The sequence below is a fragment of the Nannospalax galili genome, unplaced genomic scaffold (assembly GCF_000622305.1).
Source record: "Nannospalax galili isolate Female #2095 unplaced genomic scaffold, S.galili_v1.0 scaffold298, whole genome shotgun sequence".
Classification (NCBI taxonomy): Eukaryota; Metazoa; Chordata; class Mammalia; order Rodentia; family Spalacidae; genus Nannospalax; species Nannospalax galili.
Genome location: NW_008344488.1, coordinates 381432 through 398875, shown reverse-complemented (window position 1 = coordinate 398875; position 17444 = coordinate 381432). Strand labels below are relative to the sequence as shown.

Here is a 17444-nt window from a genome sequence, read left to right as displayed (position 1 = left end):
TTTTTTTTTTTTTTTTTTTTTTTTTTTTTTTACGGGGACAGAGGTTAATACAGAGACCCATAAGTGGTCAAAGTTCAAAGAATAAGTGACAGTGGAATGCTCAGCTAGAAATGGGATATCTATATCATACTTCTTGCTCCCAAGGCTCAAGGAACATCACTGAAGAGAGGGCAGAAAGATTGTAAGTGCCAAAGGATGAGGAGGATTGCCGCAAAACAGTGTGTTCTGTACACGACAGGGTTCTTGTACTTGTAGAGTCACAGCAAGCTGTGGCTGCCTGGGCAAGACCTGTACAAGATCAAGCCAGCAGACATTCCAGCATGGGTGGGGGAGAGTCTCACAAGGCCCCAGCACTAGAGGAGGCGCTATTGACAGTTGATGCCTGCTAGGGGAGGAGTCATTTTTCCTCAGGGTTGTAGCCCCAGGTACATGCTACTGTGGATGGCCCCACATATAGACAGCACTATACTCAGTGGGTTACCAATAAACAAATTAATAAATAAAACATGAGTTTGGGGAGTAGAATGTTGAGAGGAGGAGAGTGGGAAGAGTTGGAATAGGAAATGAGGTGTAGATATGAAATTCTCAAAGCATAAATACATTTTTTGAAAAAGCAGTGTCCAATCTTGGACTTCTGGACTTGACTTATAAGACCTTCTCTTCTGGCAAAATAAGATGCTACAGTCCATGCTTACCTGTAGTCACCTCACCAAAGCTCTTCTTTAATCAACTATAAGACTTTTCAAATCATTTAAAATTTCACATATGCTGTCTGACCTCTTCTGTTCTCTCAATTAGTACAGATAATGATTATTAAATTAAACTATGCAATTACCCTCAAAGCTACCTAGATTGCCTCTCCCCTGCTTTTTTCCCAAACCTCAAAGAGAACCGTATGTCAAATTTACATTTTATTTTAGTATTTTTGTGTTCCTTGAAAAATTCTACTTACACTCATAAATAAAGAACACTTGTCAGAAACTATGCTTTTCACTTTTTTAAAAAACAATTTTTTCTGAGCTCTTTCCATAAATTGTTTATTGTTTAATATGGCTGTGACTTTTCAATGTGGTTGCTTATTTTTGATGCCTTCAGTTTGGCTTGAAATATTTCTTTCACAAAGCACCAACTGTGAAAGATGTTTCCTTTCATCTCAAAGGTGTGAGAGCTACCTTTGGGCTCCTCTGTAGGTTATTAATGGTGAGCAGAGGTCGGGGAGGGAAGTTAGAGATCCCTTTAATTTAAAGGGAGCTGATTATAATAAAAATAACCTGCAACAATGATCCACTTACCCTCTGTTCTTCTGTCAAGTAAGGCTGTGACTTAGTGGTCATCTCTTTTCTTCTCTATATACCACTTGCTCCTGCCCTAGTTATCCAAAAAGTTTCGCCAATGGTATCTGAATATCTGGAATATTCAGTGGAACTCTGAGGGTTCCATTGCTTAAGTTCAGTTATATGAATCAGTGCTATGAATGTGGGTAGGGATGGCTGCCACAGCAGATCTGATGCAAGGAATTTGGAACTGCCAGGGGATGTATGGGCAGCAGCACTTGCTTGTATATTCTTTGACACTCTCAGGACCTCTTTGGTTTCAGTTTTGGCAGCTCTAGAGAGGGAATTGTCTTTGTTTTCTTCTTATGTTAATCCTAGTCTATTCTGCCTAAATCCCCAAAATAGCCTATTAAATCCTCCAGTCAGAGTAGCTCGTGTAGGATTCAATGCTTGCTTTTCTGGCTCATACTCCATGTTCCATGTATTTTTATAGCTGTAGAGATACTTCCCGTACTTCATTATGGAGACATCTGACTTCTTGGTTTATAATATCTAAGATCCTGAAGTATATTGTGAACAATCTTTTTATAAAGGTTTCCCTGTATGAAATAACCTACAGACCCAGGGAGAGAGCCACACTTAAAATACCAGTGAACTAATCTCCATTCCTCTTCACAAAGTCACAGAAAAGCTCTTCAAGCCACATTTGACTTGGTGAAATGGTACCCTGATGAGCAAGTGCTGTGGTAAGAGGTTCAGAGAAGCAGTCATTTCAGACATGTACTGGAGTGGGATGCCCCAGGCTACGAGCATCCAGCATAAAACTATTCCAGAACCCTGGTTACAAGAAGATAAAGAAATGGAGTTCTCTGAGGCTTTGCAGCCCCCAAATACAGACAAGGCTCCTGACTTTTGGCAAAATAATCACCTCATAGAGATCTGAGTATGATTCCATCTTTAGTCATCTGATAAGAACCAGAGGACCTCTTACAAATACTGGGATGCCTTGCAAAGAATTCCATAAACATTTAAGTGCATGTAAGCATCAAATGAGCAATAGCTTTAGAAGGCAAATACTGAACTGTATTTTAGTCTGCTGCTACTGAGCATGAAGCAGAACTGCTGAAGAAGTCACCCCCTTCCACTTGCAAAGTAAAAGTTATCCTCAATTCAGTCACAGCTACAAACAGTTTGGATCCTGGGCTTGCAGGGAGAATGTCTTAAAGTCTTCAGTGGACTTCTTTTTTGACAGTAAAATAATAAAGACAAAAAAAGTAGTTTGTGTGTGTGTGTGTGTGTGTGTGTGTGTGTGTGTGTGTGTGTACATGTTCATTGTATGTGCAGGTGTTTCTGATGCAGGTGCATTTGGAGTCAGACGTTAATGCCGAATTTCTTCCCCAGTTGTTCTCTATCTTATTCTTTAGACAGAGTTGCTCACTGAACTTGGAGCTCACGGAATGGCCCCAGGGATCCTGTTTTGACTGTCCCCATGCTGGAATCACAAGAACACACTGAGTCCAGCTGGCTTCTGGGTGATCAAACACAGATCCACATGCTTACATAGCCAGCACTTTAGCCACCGAGGCAGCTCTCCAGTCTGAGAGAAAGTAGTTTTAAAAACCAGTTTCGTTTTTGAAATATCCAACAAATTAAATAGAAAATAGAAGATAACCCAATATGATCACTATAATCAGAGAAGAGAAAATCTCTCACGATATGTTAAACAACAACAATGACAAACTTGTCTGCTAGGATTTCCTGAGTTTGTGGGAATGAATATTCTCAATCTTGTTTCTTGTGCTTTGCAGCCTGGCGGCCCCACCCAGGTTCTCTTTCCCCAATTTCCAGAATAGCACTGAAATGCCCTTGTCAATCTTCCCTTTACAGAGATTTAAATAAACACTAAAAATCTCATTTTACTTATTTACTTAACATCAATTTGAGGCAGTTTGAACCATTTAAAGGGAGCAATATCATTTATAATAGAAAACAGCAAATAATTTTTAAAATGATGTATTTTAGTCTTTGGAAGATATTTTGAGTATTTGCATAAGTAGCCATATGTCTCGAACTCTGCAAATTGCCAGAATTTCAAATAAAATCGTGCGTTCCCGTTGAACAGATGAGGTGGTATACTGTAGTCGTTCAAAACAGACTTTGTAGTCTCAGGCAGAATCAGGTTCAAATAGTAAGTCTGAATTACTAGTTGTGTAGTCTTGGGCAAGTTACTTTTTCTTTGACTCAGCTTCCCTACAAAACAAGGATAGAATTTGTTCCTACTTCACAGTGGTCTTATTTTTAAGAATCTTGGTGTATATGTGTGTGCATGATGTTTATGTGTATATGATACTTGTATGTATTTGTCTGTGTGTGTGTGTGTGTGTGTTTGTATGCCACAGCATGTATGTGGAGATCAGTGGAAAACCTCTTGCTTTCTACTGTTTGAGACAGTCCCTTACTGCTTGCTACTGTTTTTGTCAGGCTAGCTGGCCAGGAAACATGTAGGATTCTCCCATCACTGCCTTTCATCTCGCCATAGCAATTCTGTAATTATAGATACACACTACTGGCTTCATGTAGGTTCTTGGGGCGGGGGCTCAGATTAAGGTCCTTGTGCTTAGGCAGCAAATGCTTTATCTGCTCGTCCATCTCCTCAGCCCTTTGTGATATCCCTATCAGAAGTAGAGGGGATCATGCTTTTGCAGTGCTTTCACAGAAGCTGGTGCTCCTGAGAGATTCTTATTCTATGTTGCACATAATAGCTCTTTTTCCTGCTTACTCTTGTTTATTTACCCCAATAACTGAATATGTGCTTTGGAGAAAATAACAGACTTTATTTTCTTAACAAAATTAGAAGAAGTAGATTATAAGGTCATCAATAGTCCCTAAGTGGGGAAATTTTTCAGATACACTGAGGGATAGAAAATGCTTTGGAAACTTCTGACCCATCCCCTGCCTGATGCTAGCATTCCACAGGCCTCTCAGCTGCCTGCTATCTCTCCACTCTCCAGAGATGCATACCCCAGTGTAGGACCATTCATCATTAGCAAACTCATCATTATACTGAGTTAAAATACTCTTCCAAGCAGTTTCTACCCAGTGGCCCTGGTTCAGGCCTGCAAGGCAATGCAGAATAAATTGATTTTCTTTTTTATACGAAGATATCCATGATACTTGAAGTTGCCTATTTTAGTCCCTTTTATGTTTTTGTATCTCAGGTCTTCCTTTTGAAGGCTTTCAACAATTTCTCATCTGAAAGGCATGTTGTGAGGCCCTCCCCAGTGGCCACTGTCATACCCAGGACTCAAGAAAAATATGAACAGGGCCTTTCAGGTGTACCCTGGCAAAAAGCAGAGCAGGGTTCCTCGTCCTTGGAAATTCTGGAAGAGCACATATCCAGTGGCTTGAGGGTGAGTCTCTACTCAGGAAATTGAGTGGGTTTAATGTGCCCTTCAACCTCCACATGGTCTCTTTTCCTCACTAGCAGGTAGCTATGCTAAATTTCACCTAGCATATGTCTCTTTGATCCTACTTCTTCATCTAGTACGTCTTGGTTCTGGTTTCATGTAATTTGTAACTATGATTGTTATAGGATAACATGAACACCCATGCCACTAATTCAAGCAAAATTTAATATGTGGCATGCATGTTCAGACAGAGGCCTACAACAGAGTATCCAGATCCTGTAGGAAGTTAACCTGGATTTCATTGATTCAAAGAACTATTTGCTGTAAGGGACTCAGGATACAGTTCAGTATACAATGCTTACCTAGAATACATGAGACCTTGCATTCCATCCCATCTTGGGATTATAGGGGAGCGGCAGTGGTAGAACACATGGGGCCCTGGGTTTGTTCTCCAGCACTACACATGAAAATTAATAATGTATTGCTAGATGTGGTGGTATGTCTATAATCTAGGCATTTGAGAGGCAGATGCAAGAGGATTGTGAGTTTAAGGTGAGTCTGAACAAAAATACCGAGACCCTGGAGCAGATAGGGATAGAGTCAGAGGTAGAGTGTTTATCTAGCACACACAAGATCCTGTGGTTCATTTATAGAATGTTAAAAAAAATGTACTGAGCATTTATTATGCACTGGGCAGATTCTCGCATCAGGAGATCTAAAATTGAACAAATGAGTTCTCATCCTTGTTCTCCTAGAACAACCTAATGGACCATCTATTAATTGATTTGGAGGAAACTGTGATTCAATTTTTTTCAACCATGTTCCAGTCATTATTACTGAAAAGAAGCAATATATTTTTCCAGTCAGTTTGGGTCTACAGAGAAATAAGATTAGTGGGGAGAGATCTGGTCTCAATGAAGGCATGTTGACTTAATCATTTTCTCCAAGGGACTTATCTAATTATTTTCAATTTTACGATTTTCTTAATTTTTGTGAATTTCATACAACATATTTGGATCATATTTCAGTCCCCTCCCGTATCTGTACCCCCACTTCCTATCCCCTCGCCAAAGGCCTACAGAGTCAGGTTTGTGTCCCCTAATGCCTTTCAATGTAGATTCATCCACTGGAGCCTGGTCAACCTACTAAGAGTCTCACCCTGATATGAGATGAATCTCCCCTTCACAGCAGTTATAGGTTGCAATAGTTCCTCAGAGAGGGATGGGGTTTCTTATCTACTTCCCCACCTCTATGCTGGGGTTTTGTCTGGCTTGAGTTTATGTGAGATTTGTACATGTGGTCAACATTGTTGTGAGTTCATGCGTAACTGACCAGCTGTCTGGAAAACTCTGTTTCCTTGTCCCTCTGACTCTTACAATCTTTCCTCCCCTCTTTCTGCAATGACCCCTGAACCTTGGGAGGCAGAAGTTTGATATAAGTGTTCTGTTCAGGATAAGCAGTCTGAAGCTTCTTATTCTCTGCACACTGGCCAGTTGTGGTTCTCTGTTAATCACCATCTACTATATAAGGACCCTTTCTGCTGAGAGTTAAGAGGCACATTAATCTTTGGATATATAATAAGTCATTAGAAATCAGTTTAATACTATATCTATTTAGCAGAATAGTTTTATTACGCTTTTTCCTATGACCTGTGGGCTGTCCAGCCTCAAGCTCCTAGGCCTGATATCAATGAAAGATATGTGCCTCATCTTATGAAACATACCTTAAATCCAATTAGAAAGTAGTTATTTACTCCTATAATATTCATGCCAGTTTTGCAACAGAAGGTATATCTTCCAGGCCAGTGTTGTAGCCCTCAGGATTCACAGTTGGGTGGAGTTCATCCTGTTTTCTCTTCTGGTAGCTTACATAGCACCTTCCAGCACTCTGAATGCTAACCAGTTGAGACGAGGCTTTGAAGTCAGCACCAGATTGATTTCTTCTTGTTTGTTCAACAGCTCATGTATGTAGTGTCTTCACCAACATGATCTTACCACAAAGCTCTGGTGGATAACCGAGAGCAGATTCAAAAGAGGGAGTCCATTTCTGGTACTGGGCTTTTACTTTGCAATCCTATGGTGTCTACTAGGGCCAATGCCCCTGTTATAAGGTAACTCCTTTTAATCTCTTTTTATAATGTATATGTATAAACTTTACAAAGCTTCTATAGTGGTAGCTTTCCATATCGCTTTTCTAAAGGCCATTGGTATTAGGTATCCCTCTCCACACTCCCTCCTCTGTCCTGCCCTCCCATTCCCCACCCCAATTAATCCTTGCTACTCTATTATTCATTTTCCTTTCCCCCTTTAAATCATAGCATTCTACCTCCTCTTCCAGGGAGTCTCTGCCCCCATACCCATGGCTGTTTGCTAGTTTTTGACCTCTCTGGATTTTCAAATTGAACCATGCATATGTAATTATTTTTGTAAATACAGGTCTAACATAACTACAAAAATGATTTAGGATTTGGAAAATGGAAAGCCAATCATCAAATTGAAATGTTGCTTTAATAGGCAATGCACAAAATGGCTCTCAACCAGGGTAATTTGACCCTTGGAGGACATTTGGCAATATCTGGAGACATTTTGATTGTCCTAGTGGTAAGATATTATTAGCATCTAGTGGATAGAAGCCAGGTATAATGTTAAGTGTTCTACAATGTAGAGAGAGCACGCCTTCCAAAAATTTAGCTGGATAAGATGTCTGAGGACCCATACTGAAAGGAGGCAAGGTAATTGAGTGGTTAGACTACAGATGGGGGAGGGACTTGAGGGTCTTGGTTTGGAATCCCAACTACATTGACCACTCAACCTTGAGCTTTGTTTCAGTACTTGCACTATGATGATGACAGCAATATGGAGAGAGAAGATGACTGAGGTAATGTATGGGAAATATTCAGCACTGCGTCTGGCCCAAAGGTAAGAGACTAATTACATGGTGGCTGTTGTTATTGTATTTGCTTTCTTGCTCAATGCTATATATTTTAATTGACTTGGATGACTATTTAGATGTACCTGAAGAAGTGCATAGCACTTCTATATCATGAAGAAGTATGCTGTTTTCTTGTATTTAAAGAAACAACCCTGAGCAGTTTGATCTCCAAATATTAGCCAAATGATATGTTCCATGCTGAGCTGCCTAAAGTATTCCACTAAGATGCTCAACTGCCAAATGGATGAATTTTTTAATGACTACTCAAGAATTTTATTTCCAAATAGCAGGTATTATTTGCATTAAAGAGTATTTCATAATTATAACACAAAAGTATTAATTAATCTTTATTAGTGAGATGGATATCTTTGGGAGTTCTTGCCAATATGTAGAAAGAATACCCACAGATGGGCATCTTTATGCAATATGCCCCTCAAAAGCCTACATAATTCAGGCTTTCAATTGTAGTATTTGGAATAATGTAACAATGATGCCCTTGCAGATCTGTGCTTGAAATGAGGCCTCTTATGTAGGGACTCAAGGGAGAGAGGTCAGAAATGATACTGCTTCTTGTACTAGAAAATGCGGGTAAGAGGCAACAGACAAAATTTCTGTGACTCTTAGGACTCCCAAACTGAAATACTTCCCCAGTATGATGGTGTTCCAAAGAAGAGATCTTGGGAGGTAATGGTATCAAGAAAGTGGGGCCCTTATAATTAGGATTAGCTTCCTTATAAGAGACCCTGAGGAGGGTCTCTTTCAGTAATGTGATAACACAAAAGAAGATGGCCATCTGCAGCCCAGGAGATGACTCTTAGTAGAACTGGACATGCTGGCCTTCTGATTTCAGACTTCCAGTTTCCAGGTTTGCGAAAACTAAATATTTGTCATTTATTAGTCATCTGGTTTAGCACACTCTGTTATAATGGCCAGAAGGGCGACATATACAAGGGAACCCAGAGACCTGTACATGGAGTGGGTATTGGATTCTGCAGCTGCCATTCGTTTCTCCGGGCCTTTCAACAGGTTTTAGAGAGGAACAGCCAGATGAAACATGACTTTACATGTGTATTTAGAATGTTTACATGGAGCGGCCACATGGAACATGACTCTACATGTGTATTTAGAGCATTTACATGGGAAAATATTTTTTTAGATGAGGATAATGAGTGTGTTTATTTTTATTTCTTTTGCTGCTCTTAACAAACTGAAAATTTCCTTCCAAAGTTAAAAAAAACTTCATCTTTTCAAATCCTGATGAAATTTCTTCTACATGAAATTCCCTCTAGCTGATTTCTTATAAAATTATTGAATGAAATTATATCTGTTAGTTTATAAACAATTTATGGTAAGTTCATCAACCATTCATAACATGTGCAATTTGACTCTTTGTTTAGACTTTATAAGTATTTCCTACACATTGACTTTATTCACAGATTTTTTTTTAAAGCAAATTTATCTAAATTATTTAGGCCAGATACACTTAAAATTGGTACACAACAAGTTATACATGATGGTATTTAATAAATGATCTTTTAAATTATTGATGGAAAGTGGAAGTCAGAGTTTGGTTCACCAAAGATTTTAAGCAGAGAATGAGAAGCTGCACTGAACATCCTTCTGTGCCACTTTGACCACAACCTTAACTCTAATCCTAGTAAACAGCTCTCTCTGGGAACAAGGGGTAATTGAATCTTTATGTTAATTCTATCCAGGCTTTCTCCTGACTGCTAGCTCCCAATTATGCCAACATATTACACTAGGTACTGTTCTCTGGGAAAACTCTAAGACCAACTTGTTCATTCAACATTCAAGTAAGGTCAGACCTTTAAAAAAAAAAAAAAGGCTATGATTTACTCATAGACATTTTAGTTCCTAATAACCATCTGCTTGTAAAATTCTGGGTGGAAGAGAATGTAGCTGATTTCATCATAAATCAGGTGCAGAAGCAGATATGTAGCTACGTGGAAGTGACTGCAGTGAGGGGTATGAAGGGTTAAGTTTCTGTGCTGCTGCCAGATGTTGCAAACACAGAACTGCAGTTGCATGGTTGAGCCTGGCCATTTGGCCACATGTCAAACAAACTCCTATGATCACCAGATGCATCCATTGCCGTGGAATGAAATGATCATTTTATTAATTACCCCTTAATTAGTTGATACAGGAAAGAGCATGCAGTAATTTAGTAATAATTGGTCTGATGATGACTCAGTGCTTAAAGGGTAGGTACTTGACAACTTATAAATGGAAAACACTGAACGGCAGTATTACCTTTGTTACAGAGAGATACTGTGCGTTTTGAATAGCTAACATAGACATAAACACAATCAATAGTGTTCTGTAGCTAAATTAAAATCTTTTTGTTTTTTTTAAGGATACATGCTTTTTTTTTTTGGTCAAAATAAAAATCTTTTACTTGAAGTTCCCTTGCTTTCTTATCTCCCTCATGTCCACATCAGATTATTGTCAATAATTGTTATGATTGGGCACATCTTGCCGGTTTAAAGAAAAAATGTAAAGTAATAAAGACTATTCAGGAATCTGGCTCTAAGTATAGTAAATGCATCTAATGTGAAAATACCATTTGATCCAATATTATTTGTCTTATAAAAAAGACAGATCCAACTAAAAACCTACACAGCAACGAAACCATCAATAATATGAAAAGGCAGCCTAGAGCGTGGGAAAATTTGTAACCCATGTATCAGATGGAAGGTGCTATCCAAGACTTATAAAGAGCTCATGCAACATAACAGCAAGAAAACACATGGCCCAATTTTTAAAAAATGAGACTTGAATAGGCATTTTTCTGAAGATGAAATAAACACAGACAGTATATGAAAGGGTGTTCAACATTACTAAATATCAGTGATATGTAAATCCAAATCATTATATCACTTCAGATCTGTCACAATAGTTTTTATGAAAAAAGACAAGAAATAAATGATAGTGAGGGTGTGGAGAAAAGGGATCCTTGTACATGGTTGACAGGAATGTGGAGTGTAATAGCCATTATGGAAAACAGCATGAAGCTTCCTAAAGAAATTTAAGTAGGACTACCGTATGGCCCTGCAATCTTTCTTCTGGGTGTACACCCAAGATAAATGGGACTATCACTTTGTAAAGATATTTTCACATTCAGGTTCAATGAAGCGCTATTCATAATAACCAATATACAGATGCAACCTAGGTATATAACAACAGGTGAATGGACAAACTGGAATTTATGTATAGAGATATTTTATCAGCCTTCAAAAAGAGCTTGTCATTTATGGATGCATCTAGAGAACATTATGCAAGGGGAAAAAAGCTATTTACAGAGAGAATAATACTGCATGATCTCATGTACATACAAAATTGTGAAAAGAAAGATGGAGGGAGAGAGGAGTAGGGGAGAGAGATCAAATATACAGAAATAGAAAACAAACCATTGGTTGTTAGGGTCAAGGTTGGGTCTGACCAAGAGATGTAGGTCAAAGGATACACACAAATAAGCTAAAGAAGTTCAAAGAGGAAGACAGCAGGTAACAATACTATACTCTATCCAAGACCTTTGCTCAGTAGATTCTAGCTGCTCTTGTTGGGAGGGAAAATGGGCAATTATGACAGATGATGGATATACTCGTTTCTTCCATTAGAGTAATTATTTTATTCTCTCTCTCTCTCTCTCTGTTATAACATCCTGCTTTACAGTGTAAATCTAATTTAGTTTTTTAAATGATTAAAAAAAATTGAGGGCATGGGGCTTGAGAATTGGCTTAGAGGTTAAGAGCACTGGCTGCTTTTGCAAAGGTTCTGGATTCAGTTCTCAGCATCCACATGGTGTCTAACAACCATCCATAATTTCAGTTCCAGGAGAATCCAATGTCCACTTCTGACCTCCTTGGACATTGCATGACATGAGTGCACTTACATATGTGCAGGCAATACACTTATACGTATAACATAAAGTCATAAAATAAAAAAATTGAGGGCTGGGAATGTGGATCAGTGGCAGAGCTCTTGCCTAGCATCCCAGCACCATAAAAAGATAAAAAAAAATTGTCGAAATTTTAAAAATTAAATCAACACATTTATTGAGAATCTACTCTAAGTAAAATTCTAGGTTGAGGTATAAAGAGCCAGGAACTACAAAGAAATATCTCATAAAAGATGTCTCTTTACTCTTATGAGGCAACAGTGTTCATCAGAATAAGCTCTAAAGTTGATTAGATTTTCAAACACTCCCCCAAATCCCATCATTTTAGGAGTTTATGTTTAAATTTTTTTCATTACCTTTAATTAGTTAATTAAGTGTGCATGCATATGTCTGTGTGTATGTGGTATGTGTATGTGTATGCTTGTGTGTACACTGGTGCCATAGCATGTATGTGAAGGTCAGAGGACAACATGCAGAAGTCAGTTCTCTCTTTTTTCCATATGGATCCTGGGGATCAAACTCAGATCATCAGGTTTGGGCAGCAAGTACCCTTTGAGCCAACTCAGTGTAGCCTGTGTATGTTTTTGATGCACTCATACTTTTGTGTGAGATTTTACCTGATCAATGTTGATTTCTTTGGAAGAAGAAGTGAGTAAGGTTGTTGAAACACTGCATGTTTTTAAAGCTGGGCAAGGTTTACAGCTTCCTTTACTTTTTTTCTTGTGCAGTGATACATTTCTATATAAAATTTTCTGCTCTTCATGACCACTTAAACTTAAAAAAAGTGAATTGTGCCTTTTATTTTGCATTGCACTTGAGTAATGCTTTAAATAGAATGTCTTCAGGATTCTAAAATTGTTAATCCATATGTAATTAGGAAGTTTCCCAACTAGACCATCTTGGTTAACAAGAGATGGATGGATTATTCTGAAAAACTATTTAGCAAGCCATAAATAGCAATTAAATGAGAAAAGACTAAATTTCTCTTTAAAATGGGTTGTTGCCATAACTTAATGTGGCAATATGAATTTCTATTTTTAATTGCTGTAGAAAGTGATTTTGTAAAGTAGATATTTTTCTGCTGAGAATTAGATGGTTCCTTAATTTTGGACCACTTAAGCTTTGTAACACTCCAGTAAGTACTCTACCTCTTGATTCATGATGGATAAAGGAAACTGAAGGTTAGTAAAGATACTATCATTCTTCTTAAATAAAGGGACAAGATGAGTGTCTTAGAGAAAGTATTTATGAGACTGCATGACCCTTTCTTAATTTATTATACATTTTCTATAACAGTGCTTTTTATTCCCAGAACAATTATACTTAACATTGACACTTAAAGATGGTTCTTTTTCAATTCAAACAGTGAGAGCTTCGTCCCATATTCTATGCCAATATCAGGATCAGGGAAGGGTTGAAATCTGATGGATATATGCATCTCTACTTGCCAGTCTTGGACACCACGGGCCTGCTGCCATCTGTGGTCCCGGTGTCTGGGTTTTTTTTTTTTTTTTTTTAAGAAGCAATTGATCACAGTCCCATCTCTTAATAAATACCAATATGTCACAGTCTGCTGCCTGTAATAACTGTCCATGCTCAGTTGCTTAAATCACCTTGGTTACTCAAAACATTTTATTTTGTCTCTAAAATTACAGAGGAAAACACAGAGGAGTCTATTTCATCAATGAAATGTGAAGGATTAGTCATTGTGGGCAATTTGTTGCAAAGGAGAAAATAAGTAAATGTCAGGAATGGAATATTTTCTTAAACTTTATAAGTCTGTAAAGAAAGTGTTGGAGAAGAGCAAAATCTGGTGTTATTTGTACATATTTTGATTGAGTTGACAACTGAGGTTTACATCAAGTATCTATTAATGTTAGAGTTATCTGAAAGCAATCATTTTCACCATAGTTTCATATTCTGTTTTTAGAAGAAAAAAAAAATGCCCCCAGTAAAAGCTGAAGGTAGAGGGGAAAGAAGCCCCACAGTGATGTCTCTGCTCCTCACTGTCTCACTGTTCTGGCAATAAGTTTTTTTTTTTTTTTTTTTTTTTTAAACTCAACTAGGATTTTTCAAAAGTACTATCAAAAGTAAAACAAATGGTTTTGAAAGTGGTGAATGTTGCTTCACCATCTCCCCATTGCTCTTATTTTCCTTGCTTTGCAGCCTGGGTTGCAGCACTACCCGGTCAGAATTAACAATTAACTCTGTAATTATTCCAGTCACAGCAGCCCACAATGAAATCTTTATCCCGTGTTTACAGCCATCTTTGGCAGAGGTTGTCTTGCTGTTTCTAAACTGAGAAGAACTCCCTTTGGCTCCTTTCGGCCTCAGCTGCCTTGGTTTCTGACTGGGATGCCAATAATCAGACTTTTTCTTCCGAAGTAGACTTCTTCTTCTTCTTCTTTTTTATTTAGGGTGAAAAGACCTATTCTCATCACCCCCCATATATTCTGGCTGATTTATGTCTTGACCACTGTGCTCTTCCTTCCGTATCTCTTTACATCTTTTCCTCCCTCCATAGACTCCCACCAGGCAAAACCACATTTAAGTCCAAAATAGTAAAAATAAATAAATGAAATGCTTAAGCAAACAGTGTTCACTACTATGAGGGAAAGAAAAAAAACTGCAAAGATTGGTTTACGGATAGAGAAAAGTCAAGGAAATTCCCTTTGCTCTTCTAAACTGCTAATTTTCTAGCTCAAAGGGCTTACAATAACTTCTTCGCCAGGGGAAGACATACTCCTCAGTGGCTCTCTTGATGACTTCCAGCTATTTATTTAAATTCACCAACAGCTGTAGTCTGAGAAGTTTCAGAACTTGTGGAAAATTGAGAAGCGTATCAGGGTCTGAAAGCACACTGCCGAGTCTCTGGGATGGTAAACTACCTCACTGCACCATTCTGCAAGACAGAAGTCCTTCCTGATGCAAAGGGCAGAAGGCAGGGCTGTCCTCTAAAGTCTGACTGAGGTGAGAAAAAGACCCAGTTTAGTCCTCTTGGACCAGCTGATGGTCCTTCTTGAGTCTGAGAAATGCAGCATCCCAACCCTATGCTGCTAGGCTGATCTTTCTAGAATACTTCACTGCTTTGCAAAGATGGTAGCATCTTACTTCCAGTCCAGTCTTGAAATCTTAACTGACATTCCTCTAGCAACCCTTCAGCTTCTCAACCCCAGCGCTTACAACAGTAACACTACCTTGCTGGTGAGAACTAGGTCACAGAATTTACTGAGGAGAGAGGCAGAAGGGGGCGTTTCAGTAGTATAAACACTGATTAAATTCTTGAACAATTCTCCCCAAATAATTTCTCTACAAGTATGCACAAGAATGTCAAGAATGCTAAGTCATTTTTATGATCCTGCTTTGCTTTTCCATTTTAATTTCATACTGCCACATGGCACACATGCTAAGAATGTACCTCTTTAAACTGCGCAGTGGCAAACTTTTCACAAAATATTAAGATCGTGTGCTTTATAGACTGTGCTTTCTCAGGATGCTCAAAGCATTTTTAAAAAATACAGAATTAGATCATCTCATGAGAACTGTCCCATTAGAAAGGCTCCTCTTGCTTTGTCAAACCGGGGGAAATCAGCACAGGAAAGGTTGTTCCAAAGTCAGTGGCCACAGCTTAGCAGACTGGTTCCAATTTATACTTGACTTGCTCTTCAGTTGTTTCTTTTTCATCTCTGGCAGGAAAGGATGTGGCCAGCATAGAAGCTTGACCTCATCTCCTGCACTCAGTGTAACTGCCAGGCTGCTCTCCCACACTCCTCATGCCTTTCTGCTTCATCAGCCGGGCCAAGCCAGTGCTCTGGAAGAGATCTGACCAGGGGCCAAGCCAAAAGGAGGCAACCGCAGGTGTCCTTGTGGCTTCCTCCTGTCCTAAAGTTGTCATTGCTGAGGACTACACTGGGAGACTGCAGGGGTCACACCAGCTACAAGGAAAAGACTTGCCCAGGCTGTAGAAACACATGGGAGAGGAAAGCTGGGTCAGATGCTGGGCTGAAGGTGCATCTACCTCCAGTCAGAGGATGTAAAGGAAGACAAGTGGATAGATACACAGTAGTCATCTATAAGCGTGGGTTTGAGTCCATTATAGTTATGACTTTTTGTTGTTTGTTCTGTTCTTCGGTAGATCCCAGTCCACTAAGTCCTGGCACCAGGGTTAATTAACCCGAGGGGCTAATTTTCTTTGACCTACACAGGTCAAAGACTACAGGAGGACATTATTTGGAGGAAGGTTTGTGCAGGCTCAGTTTCCTCGCTATTGTATCAATCAAAACCCCAAATCCTTCCTGGCGTTCATACCAATAAGAACAGCATCAGTAATAATCATTGCAATTCCACAGTAAACTGCGACTCTACCCCGCGCTCAACTCCTAGTTCCAGGGTGTCGGGCCCTCTGACTCCCTGGCTGGGTTTAGCAGGACAATTAACTTAAGGGCTAAGGGCACTGCCTAGGAGCTGCCCTCCAGCTTCCAGCTGCCACCGAGCCCTAGGCTCTAGACCAGCTCACAGGCTTAAGACACATTGGGACTTCGTGGAGGCGTTAGCTTTGCACATCTGAACCTTTCACCGGATCTGACCCCTTTATCCACCCCCTCGCCTCTCCGCGGCTCCATCCAAACACCATCACCTGACAAGCAAAGCGCAAACCACCCGCGCACAATTTCTAGCTCCTGGGACTGTCAGGACCCAGAGACACAAAATTCGGGGAGTTGGTTGTGTCCGGCAGGTGGCAGGGACGCGAGTCACCACTACATTCTCCTCACAGCGGAGCTCCAGAGCGGGGGCGCCGCGCAGGGTACCGAGCAAGGAACGGTCCGTGGCTGCCCGAACCTCCCCAAAGCCTCAGTCCCGGGTTCCCAGCTCCAAGCATAGCCGCCGCGCTGGGAACTCGGCGACCCTCTCCACTCGGCTGTCGGAGGGAGGCGCCGCTGGCCGGAGGGAAGCAAAAGGAGAAGCCGGAGCCAAGCGCCCCCGCCACTCGCGCTCCCGAGTCCCCAGTCACCATCTTCAGGCGCGCACATCCCGGGCACCCAGCGCGCAGCATCCTCCACCTGCCCCGCTTTGTCGCCCATTCCAGCTCGCAGACAGTGGTCCCCAGAGCTGAGGCGACACCTTCCTGTCCGCTTCTCCCCCAAAAGTCCCAAGAAGTGAAACTCGGCGGGAGGGAAGGACCCCCAGGGCGGCGGGGAGTTGCCGGGAAGGTGCGGCGCGGAGCTGGACCGCGTGCAAGGCTCAGTGGCTTTTCCAGCGTGACCTCCCGGCACCTAGGGACAGACGGGCCGGAGACCGACCCCAGCCCCTCCGCTTTACCTGACACAGCCGGCGACCCTTCAGAGACGTTGAGATTCCACCGAGGCTGGCGTCCAGCTCACATCGCTGCCTCCCCCATCGGGCGACCGGGTGTCCCTCAGGGTCCCTTCGACCCCGCTCGTCGCGCTGCCCCCGCCCCACCCCCCCCTTCCCCCAGAGTGTCACAGCTTTGCTGCTTTCGGATGTTTTGCAAAGTCTCCGCGCGATCGCCACGAGTTGAGGGCCGGTGGCAAGCGCGCCAAACCCGCCAATGCCTGGTCTGTCCTCCAGCGGTCCCCAGCACTCCGCCGGGAGGTGAGAGGAGCCAGCTCCTCGTCGTGGTCACCGTCCCCGGAGCGCCGAGCGCGGTCCGCTTCTTCCCCTCCCTCGCGCCTTCCCCAGCCAGAGTGGCTGCCGCCTGCCTGTGCCTCTGGTCCTCATTCCCCTGCTCATGAATATTCTGACAGAGGCTAATGCTGTTGAAGTAAATTGAATTAGCCAATTGGTGCCAGGAATGTGCGCTCCTTCCTTCCGAGGAGCTGTTTGGAGCCCCACCAGAGGAAAGCAATTAATGTCCTGTTGGCACCCTGTGGTTTAGACTAGCGAGGGCCAAAA

General features: G+C 41.0%; 1 protein-coding gene across 1 annotated transcript in view; it reads right to left on the bottom strand.

Annotated features, from left to right (window-relative positions):
• The window catches only part of Cdh20 (cadherin 20), a 291657-nt gene extending 274655 nt beyond the window's left edge, over window positions 1-17002 (bottom strand). Inside the window, exon 1 of the mRNA XM_008840643.2 lies at window positions 16851-17002. The gene's annotated coding sequence lies outside the window, so the exon portion shown is untranslated. The remainder of the gene's footprint in view (window positions 1-16850) is intronic.
• Window positions 17003-17444: the final 442 nt, after the last annotated feature.